Below are 12286 nucleotides of genomic sequence, written 5' to 3' on the forward strand. Positions count from 1 at the left end.
CCATGTTGCAACTGTCCCCACTCACCCCTACTTATTTATTGTCTAATAAATAATGAAACAAACAATGTCTATAAAGTCATGCAGCCAGTTAGATCAAATGTGTGTGATACTTTTTTAATGAACTTTTGAACATTGAGAACATTGTAAATTTCAGTGGTAGAGAGACCATGCAATTGTGAATCCATTTGAGTTACTCCATTTTAGATTTGCACTCATCCTGATTTGTGTCACTTCTCTCTGTAGGTTTTGAAGAGTCTGACGGCACATCTCTGATTGAGACTGTATTAAGAGACAGTAAAAATGCATCGCCTTTAGAGTGACTCTGACTCCAGTGATGACAACATGGATCTTCCTCCTGTAATGGCATGTGGTCAGTAAATTACATTATGAATTTTTTTTTTTTTTTTTTTTTGCCCAGGCAGCTCTTTTGATCTTGGCATGATAGAACCACACTTCAATCCTCAGTGAACTGAGGTTATATAACGTTGTGAACTCAAACAGATGTGTAAGCGGTTTTGAAAATGTTTATTTTTGCAATTCCTGTAGCCTCCAACATTTCTGAGATAAAAATATTTATTATGAGTGTATAAAGTTTGATCAAATTACCTTTATAGTTAACTTGTACTGAAATACTTTTGGGTTTTATTAACAACAAACTATATTATCTAACCATTTCCATTTCTGTTGACAAAACATAATTTAATAATAATAATAATAATAATAATAAACACTCAAGGACATCGTACAACTTTAAAGTAAATCTGTACTTTTTTCTTTAAATAATCCTATATATTATACATAATGATATTTTCTTTTCTCTTTTTTCAGCTGAAAATACCAAAAGGGCCTTTCGGACTCAGTCAGCCCATTATTGTTTGAGAAGTTAACAGAGGAGACGGAAAGCTGCAAAAGCAAATATTTGCAATGGTATGAATGTGTTGGTTTTAACTCTTAATCAAACATTTTATCAAGCATTTGTTGTTTCTTAAACCTTTTCTTACAAAATCCATAGCCCAATCAGTACGAACATAGTCTCAAAGGCTAAATAATTCACAAGATTTAACGTTGTCAAATTCATACAATACTCGTACATATTTGTATACTCGTACATAATCCTGCAGAATATTCTGCGATATTTGTAAATCAGATGCACCCCTTCTTGGAAAGTAGATGTCCCACAGACTGTCAGAAAGTTTATATTAATTGCAATTACCCTATCTGTTCATGTGCCAATGATACATGATGTCTCTCCACACCTCATAACCTTCCTCTGTATGCAAGAGTCGCATACATACTGACCCCTAATAGGGATGAATCAAACATACCAATTCCCAACACATAACAAAGAGCCACACATAAATACAAATAGTGAGCACAATAAACACGCATGATGCTTATAACAAAACCCCTTAGCCCATAGACTCTTGTAAAAAAAAACAAAGCTTTGCTACAGGCCAGTCTATAACACTGGTCTTAGTTTGTAAACGCACAGAGTGAACAAGCCCCTTTTTGTCAGGTAATGTTTCCAAAACTCTTCCGAGTGGCCAGGAGCCTCGAAGCGTCGTTGGATCCATAATGGCCACAATGTCTCCAGGCTTTGAGACTATTCTCCACCTTCTTTTTATGCACAAATCATGTACATCAAACAATCCAGGAGATAATGTTGGTTTTCCTCTCAGCAACATGATATGATTAGGGGTCAGAGCTTCAAGATCCATTGGATCATCAGACAATTTGGTGAACTGGTCGATCATTCAAGATGGCCTTAGCTTCACACAAGACTGTATGTAAACCATCGTCATCAAGCATCTGCTGTTGGAGAACTGCAGTGAGGATTTTCCTCAACATGCTGATGACCCGCTCCCAAACCCCACCATAATGGGACCCAGCAGGAGGATTGAAACTCCACTTAATGCCCTTCTGCCATAAAACTCCATTAATGTTAGCTTGATTCAATGATGAAAGTGCCTCCCTAAGTTCTTTCTTTGCCCCCATGCAATTTGAACCATTATCTGATGCTCCACTTGCCCTCTTCTACTGATAAATCAGCGCAGAGCATTAACCCTCTGAGGACGACAAACGCGCCGGCGCGTTTTGCTGGATTTTCTTCACATAGTAGTACAATAAACATACATTTCTCCGTCATTTATGGTCATACAGAAAAAAAGAAATATGAAAAAAAGAATCTGTGATATTTCTACTTTTGTATGTGTCCACTTACAATCAAATCAAAACATTGTGCTTTTGTAAAATAAAGAAAATAAACAGGGTGTGCGTTCTGCCTCCCCGTCGCGGTGAACTTTTTTTTCTTGAGCACGTCTATAAACTGAAACAAAACTCAGCGAATACTTGTCACACATTTATGAGCCACACTGTAAAAAAATCCTAATTTTACAGAGAATAACTCTAATTTTTTTAGAGTATTTTTCTGTTATTTTAAATTATATTCAAAACTCTGTAAAATTACAAACAATATCTGTAAATTAATTAATTGACTTAATTTAAGGATTCTATCATTAATGACAAATTACAGTAATTCTTATTTTTTTCACAGGACAATTACTGTATTATTTATACAGTATTTTTCTGTTATTTTAAATTATATTCAAAACTCTGTAAAATTACAATAAAATTATGTAAATTAATTAATTGACTGTTAATTTAAGGATTATATCATTAATGACAAATTACAGTAATTCTTATTTTTTTTTCACAGGACAATTACTGTATTATTTAAACAGTATTTTTCTGTTTTTTTAAATTACATACAAAGTTGTGTAAATTTACAATAAAATTATGTAATTAAATATGTAGCTCATTATATTAAAGGTTTATATCCATACTAACAATCTAACATATTTCCTTGTCATTTTAAAGTAAATGTTATTAGTTTTACATTTAAGTGTATTTTTATATTTTAACTCTGTAATTCTGGATACAAATTTAATGCAAGCAAACTGCACAATCATTGTTAAATTGAGCTTGCTGGTCAGACAGCAGGCCAACAGGGTTCATGATGGAACATGTGGTGGGTTTAGGTCCTCCTGGGAAGTTTGTATTCATGAGGTTTTATATTTTTTTTGTGTTTTAAATTAATTTATGAAGCCATTACATATTATATTGTTATATTATAATGCTCATATTTTGTGCAGGCATTAGCTTACTTCATTGTAAATAGAAAAGCCTGACAATGTCACTGCTTTAAGTATTGTGGTATTCCTCAATGTTTCTCACTTCAAGATCAGGGTTAAAGAAAATTCTGAGCTTCCTACTCATATTTTCATCTTTGTCGTGGCGTTCATGTGCGTTCAACTCGTAAATACGATCTTTATGACATGACTTGAATCCACCAATAGCTCTAGCTTATGGGACAGTCCATACAAACACTCTTTGCAAAATTACATTACTGACTGTCTCAGTGAGAAGTTCTTAGTCCTGTATCAACGCTAAACGGAGTATCCATGCTGTTAAATAAAAGTCTGTAGACAAGGGTTAGGGTTACTGTTAGGGTTAACCTTAACCCTTAATTTCTAACCCAGCCCCGGTTTCACATTACTGGTGTGCATCTTGAGACAAAACAATGGCACTGACATATTTTAAGATAAGTCAGTGCAAGTTGCTTTCAGGTAAAACAGCTCAAACGTGCATTTTAGTCTGGGACTACAGGCTTAAGCCTTGCTAGTGAAACCCGGGGTATGCAACTTGTATAGAATTATGCCAATGTTAGCAAAGTGTTGCGTTGGACAGAGGATTAACTCTAAACCAACAGGTTGTGTAACAGTGCCACACAGGGTGAAAAGCAAGACATTATTAGGCATAAGAGTGTTTCTAAAGGAAAGGTCAATAATTTGTTAACATGGATGCAACTAATGTCAGCCAGAGTATACCAATCCATTAGTTTTTCATATAGATCTACATACAGAATTTGATATGAATACATAGGCAGTGTTTGTTCTGTTTAATATATAATCTGTTTGCTCTGTTAAACTGCTGTTTAGCAGAGCAGTGGTAAATATATGTTGTTTTATATATATATATATATATATATATATATATATATATATATATATATATATATATATATATATATATATATATATATAAGTTATTGTAAGTTTAATTTTTAATCATGCACTGCAATGAAAACACCATTTAACCAATTGAATAAATATAACAGCCAGCCTACAAATACAACTAAATAAATATCAAGTGTATATTTTTTCCTATTTTTTCTTTTAAAAAATGTCATCTTTTCTTGTAATTGCAATGTTACCACACTATTGGCTGTATATTGTTTAAAACATGGATTTTTTTACATCGGACTGCTACATTTTTATTTTGGGGATGTTAATGAAGAACAAGGAATATGGACAACGCATTAACAACGTGTAACGGACATATTGCAATCTGCGGAGGGTAAATAACTTTTTATTTTATAAAAACAATTCTGCTAAATCAAAATATAGTGTGTTAAATTGAGAATCTAAACGCGATTAGAGCAATATCGATATTAGTACATGTTTCAATGTATTAGGCTAATGTTATGTGTTGCTAGCATGTGTAAATATTGTCAGCTAACTTATAGTTTTTGAAAAGAAAAAAACTCCGCATAGGAGCTTTACAATGACTGAGAACATTGTCTCTTTAGACAGAGAGGAACTTGAACCACACTATTTGACTCTAGAAGAATATGCAAACTAGGCTTTTGAATCATGTTGATCGCGGGATATAGGCCTAACGTAGTATATGTATATTATAAACATAAATAATTTTGGAGTTGGTGAGTAAAATTTTGCAAGCTTTCGCAAATGCCTCTGTTAGTAAGTAAATACAAATAACGTTAGCTAATATTGCTGTGTATGTGTGTGTTTCCCTCATGATCCAGGAATAAATAAATTGGGAATAAATATGATACAGCCACATGATCTTCAGATGCGGTGAGTATTGTTATATTAAAATACACGTGAAATAGAGACAGAACATGTAATCTCTGCTCAAAGGCACACTGGTTCAAACCCTTCAGACAATATTTTACCTATCTTCTTGAGTTCACAGGCCTAGCTGACCCAAACATAAATGTCCTTTCAAAATGAAAGTATTTTCAAACCTGTATGACTTGGATGAGCTGTTCTTTTTAGGACATGTCCCAGGGTCCTTTGCTAAATTAACCATGGTTTTTATTATAGTAAAAGTTTAGAAACCATGTTTTTATGGTGGATTGATTACAATACTTTATTATTACCATTTGGTAGCAAAACTATGGTTGATGTTAGTAAGGGTTCCCCAGATTTATATAACACTTAAGGAACACATTAATAAATGGTCCTATGTCACCCAGATCAATAGTCTGTTAACACACAGGTAATAATTAACACACTTTTTAACTTTTTTTTTTTAATATATATATTTTAGATCAAGCATTGGAACAATGTTTATGGAGCAGAACAGGCACCAACAGAGAAACAAGCCCATCATTCAGTAGTAAGTATCCACTGCAGTATATAAAACAAAAAAAGTTGTCTTTTTTTTCTCCCTCGTGCCATCCCAGATGTATATCTGACTTTCTTTCCACAGAGATTTTTTGAAAAATTATCCATTATTGTAAGCCAATATAATGCAAGTGCATGCTCCAGAAACTACATGCAGCCTACAAATAGCCTGCTGTGTTGTTCACACAGGAAGTTTTCTGCACTTATCATGTGAGCTTTACAATGCTCTTGGATTATTGTCAGGATGTGTGTTTGGACTTTTTCGACCTTCAGCATTTTGTTGTCTATTCACTTGCATTATTCGACACGCGAACACAAGAGACTTTTTCTAAAAGTCTAGTTTATTTTTTCTAAAATTTGTGTTCATCTGAAGAAAGAAAATCATATACCTTTCGGACGGCATAAGGGAGAGTAAATGAGGGGAGAATCCCCTTCCACAAATGCGTTAGCAAAGGGTACATGCGATGGTAAATTAACTGAAGTAATTTTATCCTATAGTAATTTTATTTTATATTTATGGTAATGTGACCTAGGATGGCAAGTCCCCGTGATTCATTTTAAAACTAGATATGGTGTAAGAGTTCAATTTAACAGAATAATTTGAGTTGTTTGTTTGGGTTTGCTATATTACACACATTTTCATCATACATTTCATATAAGGTTTAAATCATTTCCATAGGTAAAACTATTAATACGTTTAGATACGTTAAATGTAACTACCTGCAGGGTTCAAAGCCGTCAAGAACACACAAACTTAGGTACTTTACACAACAACGATGTACTAAAAACAGAAAAGTTTTTTCTTTGTACAGATGACAATGTTATTAAAATGATTCCCGTTTCTCACAGATCGGCGAAAACATCTAAATCGCTGTTTTATCCATGCCACAAAGTAACTGGTGATGTCACTCTGTAAAGAAAGACTACACGCCTGTGCACATTCGCATTCACACACGCATACCTATAGACTAAACACATAATGCATGCCTTTACCGTTTTCACAGATTCACATTTCAGTAGTTTAGACCGAGACGATTTTAGTTGGAAACTGAGTCGTGTAAACGGCCCCTTACTAAGCATATATTAAAAACCCTAGGGCTGCTCACTTTTGATTGGAATTTGCCCACTGTCATGCAGATTTTAGCTCAAACCCTAATTAAACTGACCTGAACCAGCTAATCAAGATCCTTTATTTTATAATACAAATTGACATTTTTAGGCGTTTACCTTGCAATGATACCTCTGGAAAAGAATGTCCATTGTTGTGAATCTACATGTTCCTTCTTTTGGTGATGCACATTTTTCAACCGGACATAAGTTTTAGATACCAGACAAATCAGAAGACAAACAGACAATTTAAATAAAAATGTATTAAGCTTGTTTAAAGGAAACAAAAATAATTTAAATCATTTTGAGAGAATCATAGTGTGTCCTTTTTTCTTATTCCCAGATGCACCAAGGATCCAGCTGATTACTGGCCGTTTGCTGGATTGCTGTTTATTTGCTGTATCTGTCACTTCTGGTACACTTTTGTTGTATGTTTTGATTTAACTTATTAATAAACTTGTATAGTAAGGATTCTGAATGTAAAGAGCATATAATATTTAATATCAGAACTATGTGACCCCCAGGGGTCTGAATAATTTCATTTTATTTAGATTACAAGTTTACATTGTTTAAATACTATTCAATTATATGTAAACACAAGTGCTGCAAATTAAAGTTTGAGATGATTTTAATCAGTTTTATAGTTTTTTTACAGACTTATTTTGTCTTCTAAAATGATTTAACTTACTAATAAACTTGTATAGTAAGGATTCTGAATGTAAAGAGCATATAATATTTAATATCAGAACTATGTGACCCCCAGGGGTCTGAATAATTTCATTTTATTTAGAATACAAGTTTACATTGTTTAAATACTATTCAATTATATGTAAACACAAGTGCTGCAAATTAAAGTTTGAGATGATTTTAATCAGTTTTATAGTTTTTTTACAGACTTATTTTGTCTTCTAAAATAAAACTGTTTTCTTACATTCTTGAGCACGTCTTGACAATTTATTGAATATGTTTGATCGTTATAATTTAGGAAAGATCTGTTAAATAACAGTGTTTCTCAGTAGAACTTTTAGTGCCGTCACTTTATTAAAGGAGTTTGATTGTAATAATTTAGGAAAGATCTGTTAAATAACCGTGTTTCTCAGTAGAACTTTTAGTGCCGTCACTTTATTAAAGGTGTTTGATTGTAATAATTTAGGAAATACCTGTAAAATAACAGTGTTTCTCAGTAGAACTTTTAGTGCCGTCACTTTATTAAAGGTGTTTGATTGTAATAATTTAGGAAATACCTGTAAAATAACAGTGTTTCTCAGTAGAACTTTTAGTGCCATAACTTTATTAAAGGTGTTTGGTCATTATAATCTTGGAAAAATCCATAAAATAAAAGTTTTACACTGTAAAAAAATAATCGTAAAAAAACGGTCAAATGACTGGCAGCTACGGCTGCCAAACAAAAACCGTAAAATTAAGGTAAAATATCTTCATTCAAACAAGGAAAAAACCTGTAAAATAACAGTGTTTTTTTCTAAAACTTTTAATAAAAAATTCTGTAAAATTATAGTTTTTGCACTTTATTGGAATTAAGATATTTTACTTTAATTTTACGGTTTTTGTTTGGCAGCCGTAGCTGCCAGTCATTTGACCGTTTTTTTACGATTATTTTTTTTACAGTGTACCTAAGAATTTAACTATTATGCACACAATGTAGAGTTAGTTTAAGCTGTGCATTAATATTATGCGAGTTGCTTGATGTAGCGCATGAGATGATGATAACTTGCTGTCAAACTTTAGTTAATGTAACAAATCTGCTTCACAGGTAAAATTAAATGAATTGTTAATTACAACATAGAAATAAAAAGGTAAAGCCTGCACAAATACTTAACTCAATTTTATTTATATAGCACCATGAAAAACAATTGTTGACCAAGGTTCTTCGACCTTTAACACTATGTACAACATTAGGGGAAGGGAAGGGGAGGGGGGGGGGGGGGTACACTGCTCTATAGTATTTTGAAAGTGATTGCAGTACCAGTTTTGGCCACAATCCTACATACAGTTCCTTTAAATAATCATGCTGAAGTTGAAAAAACAACAACACAACTTTGGCTATGGAAATAATTTTTTTATTCAGCCTTTTTTTGTCTGTTGACATTATTTCTGAACATGTCAAACACACATGGATATTATATTCCATCACAACTGCAGTGCTGACAGGTCCTTAGTGTTTTCATTGTCCACGATGACAAAATCAACAGGACTGTGGGTCCTCCTCACACACATACACTGGGAGAGCATGAAGGGCTTGTTTCATGTTGACATCATGTAAACAACAATTAACATGTTAAACAAGCAAGCCAACTTCCTTTTATATACACTGAAAGACAGTGATGGGGGCAGTAAGTGTTGACGGATTTGATCTTCACCTTAGGATCATAAACATGAAATGTCATACATCTTGCTTGTGTGACTGTCATGAGTCAAGCCTCTGTGGTTCCTCCTACTCGCCACCAGAGGGCTCCCTCTCCCGAATATTGACATTATCCATTTAAACTCCATTTCCCATGATCCCGTACCCGGACTGATTATCTGCACACATGCTCCTTATCACCTGGACTATTTATACAGCACTTCTCCACTGCTTCATTGTAAAGTCTTGTTCTGCCCTGGCTAACATTTCTGAGCGGTTTCCTTGTTTCCTCTTTACTGACCCTGGATTGACCCTTTGCCTATTGCCTATTGCAAGCCTGCATTTATTTGATCAAAATACAGAAAACAACAACAACAACAACAACAACAAAAAAAAAAAAACAGTAATGCTGTTACAAAATATTTGTATGTTAAATAAATGCTATCTTTTTATTCATCAAAGAATCCTGAAAAAGCACAAAACATGTGGCACGTGTTTATTCTGCGACCCTGACGTGAAAAAGATTTTCAGATTGCAACGCAATGTGGAGGCAACAGTTAGGATCATCTTAATTTTCTTTGATCAAAATTACTTTTCAAAATTGTTCTTGTTTGTAAGTGAAGCTGTGGTATCTTAACATATTCTGAATTGCTGTTTCAAGAAAATTGAAGACCTCCAATGACTAATAATGATTGAAAAACTAAAATAAAATGATCAAATCAACAGTTTCTTGGAAAATGAAATGTTACTTTGTTCACATGAATTTATTTTTTATTTATTTTTTACACCTATTTTTCATTTAATGCACATCTAAAAACTTAGTGAATGTGGAATTTGTAGTTGTAATTTCATATATGAAATTCCACAACACTTGTGTACACTTACACTACTACTATATGAATGAGTTTGACTTTGAACACAAGCCTTTGATGACAGAAATTTAATTGACGGTTAAAAATAATTAATTGTTAAAAAAATGACAACTGAAAGCTGAATAAATATGTTGTTGATAAAACGGTGTATGTTTGCTAAATTGGTTAATGTCACTTAAGAGAAGGTAATTAAACAGTTTTTACTCATCTATTTTTTGTAATTATGTGGTAAATGTTTTATCAAACATATATATATATATATATTTGTCTTTATCAAGCTCAAGCCCTTGTCTCTTTGTCTCAAAATGTATTGTGCCCTTCTCTTATAATTGAAAATAATAATAATTATTATTATAAATATTATAATAGATAACAATACACTTATACACAACACAACAATAATATATATATATATATATATATATATATATATATATATATATATATATATATATATTTATTTATTTATTTATTTATTTATTTATTTATTTTTTGCAGAAGCATTTGGCCGAGGTGAAGTGGTAAATTCACAAAAGGAGAATTGAATAGAGCACTGAAGAAGTTAGGAAAGTCAGCCCCAGGAAAAGACACTATATGCTACTCAATGTTAGAGAATCTGAGTGATAGTGGTAAGGATGTCCTGTTGAAGTTGTATAATAAGATATGGATGGAGGGAGTTATCCCTAAAGAGTGGAAGGAATCTATCATTGTACCAATTAAGAAGCCAGGGAAAGACCCTCATAGTCCAAGCAGTTATAGACCTATAGCATTGACATCGCAGATGGGTAAGACAATGGAGAAAATGATAAATGATAGACTGATGTATTGGGTGGAGTCAAAAGGATTGTTGCAATGTTACCAGAGTGGCTTTAGAAGGGGAAGGGGTACTATGGATCCAGTGGTATGCCTGGAGGAAGCCATTAGAAAGGCTCAAGTGAATAAAGAGACTGTAGTGGCAGTGTTTTTGACATAGAGAAAGCCTATGACATGATGTGGACAGAAGGACTATTAATTAAATTAAATCAGATGGGAGTTAGGGGACGGATGTATCAGTGGGTCAGAAACTTCTTATCTGAAAGAACAGTGAGAGTTAAAATTGATGGGGAAATAAGTGAGAGTTTTAGAGTAGAAAATGGAACCCCTCAAGGAAGCATTGTGAGTCCTTTATTATTTGTAATTATGATAGACCAGATATTTAAAGACTTGCATGGCCTAGATCAGGGGTGTCAAACCGGTTCCACGGAGGGCCTAGTGTATGCAGGTTTTCTCTTTTACCTTGAACCAAACTGATTGAGTAGGTCACTAATTGGCTAAGATCTCCCCTCACCTGGTAGTCTAGGTCTTAATTGGGCACTAATTGAAGGGAAAGACCAAAAACCTGCATACACTAGGCCCTCCGTGGAACCGGTTTGACACCCCTGGCCTAGATGGAGTAGCGTTATTTGCGGATGATGGTGCAATGTGGAAGAAGGGAAGGAACATTGAGTTTATTGTGCGTAAGATGCAAGATGCTGTGAATGCAGTTCAGCAATGGGGAGTGAAATGGGGGTTTAGAATCTCAATAGAGAAGACAAAGGTTATGTTCTTTACAAGGAAAAAAAATTGCAGAGAATTAAAAATAATGGTGTCAGGTAAAGAGTTGGAGAGGGTTGAGATCTTTAAATATCTGGGAGTCTGGTTTGATAAGAGGTTAACATGGGCATGTCACATCCAAAAGATGGTAGAAAAATGTAAAAGGATACTAAATGTCATGAGGTGTCTATGCGGGATAGATTGGGGTGCTACAAGGTCAGCATTGAAAACCATCTATACAGGTCTAATGAGATCAGTGTTTGACTACGGCTGTATAGCATATGGATCAGCCTCCAAGACAAGCTTGAGCAAACTTGATGGTATGCAAAATCAAGCAATGAGGATAATTAGTGGTGCAATAAAAACTTCTCCAGTAGCTGCAATTCAAGTAGAGGTGGGTGAGATGCCACTGCATTTGAGGAGGGACCAGCTAGCACTGGTATACTGGGCAAATATCAGGGGTCATAAAGAGAACCACATGTCTCAGACAGTATTAAGAGAATGTCAGGAAAAAGAAAGTATGAAAGTTAAAAGTTATGGATGGGTTATAAAAGATAAGGTGAATAACATGGGAATTGGGTCACTGAACATCAGCCCTACAGTGGCATATCCAGTAGTGCCTCCTTGGATGTTGGAAGAATTGAGGGTTGATTTAGGACTGTTGGAGGAAAGAAAGAAAGATGGAGTGGATAAGTATGGGGTAAGAAATTATATAACAGGAAAATACAAAGAGTGTGTAAAGGTTTTTACAGATGCGTCTAAAAATATTGAAAAGAGAGTAGGGGTAGCTTATGTAATCCCTGAGATGGGAATAGCAAAGGCAAAAAGGATAAATGATGACCTATCAGTGTATACTGCTGAACTGGTTGCCATATGGTTAGCAC

The sequence above is a fragment of the Rutilus rutilus genome, assembly GCF_951802725.1.
Source record: "Rutilus rutilus genome assembly, chromosome: 3".
Lineage (NCBI taxonomy): Eukaryota > Metazoa > Chordata > Actinopteri > Cypriniformes > Leuciscidae > Rutilus > Rutilus rutilus.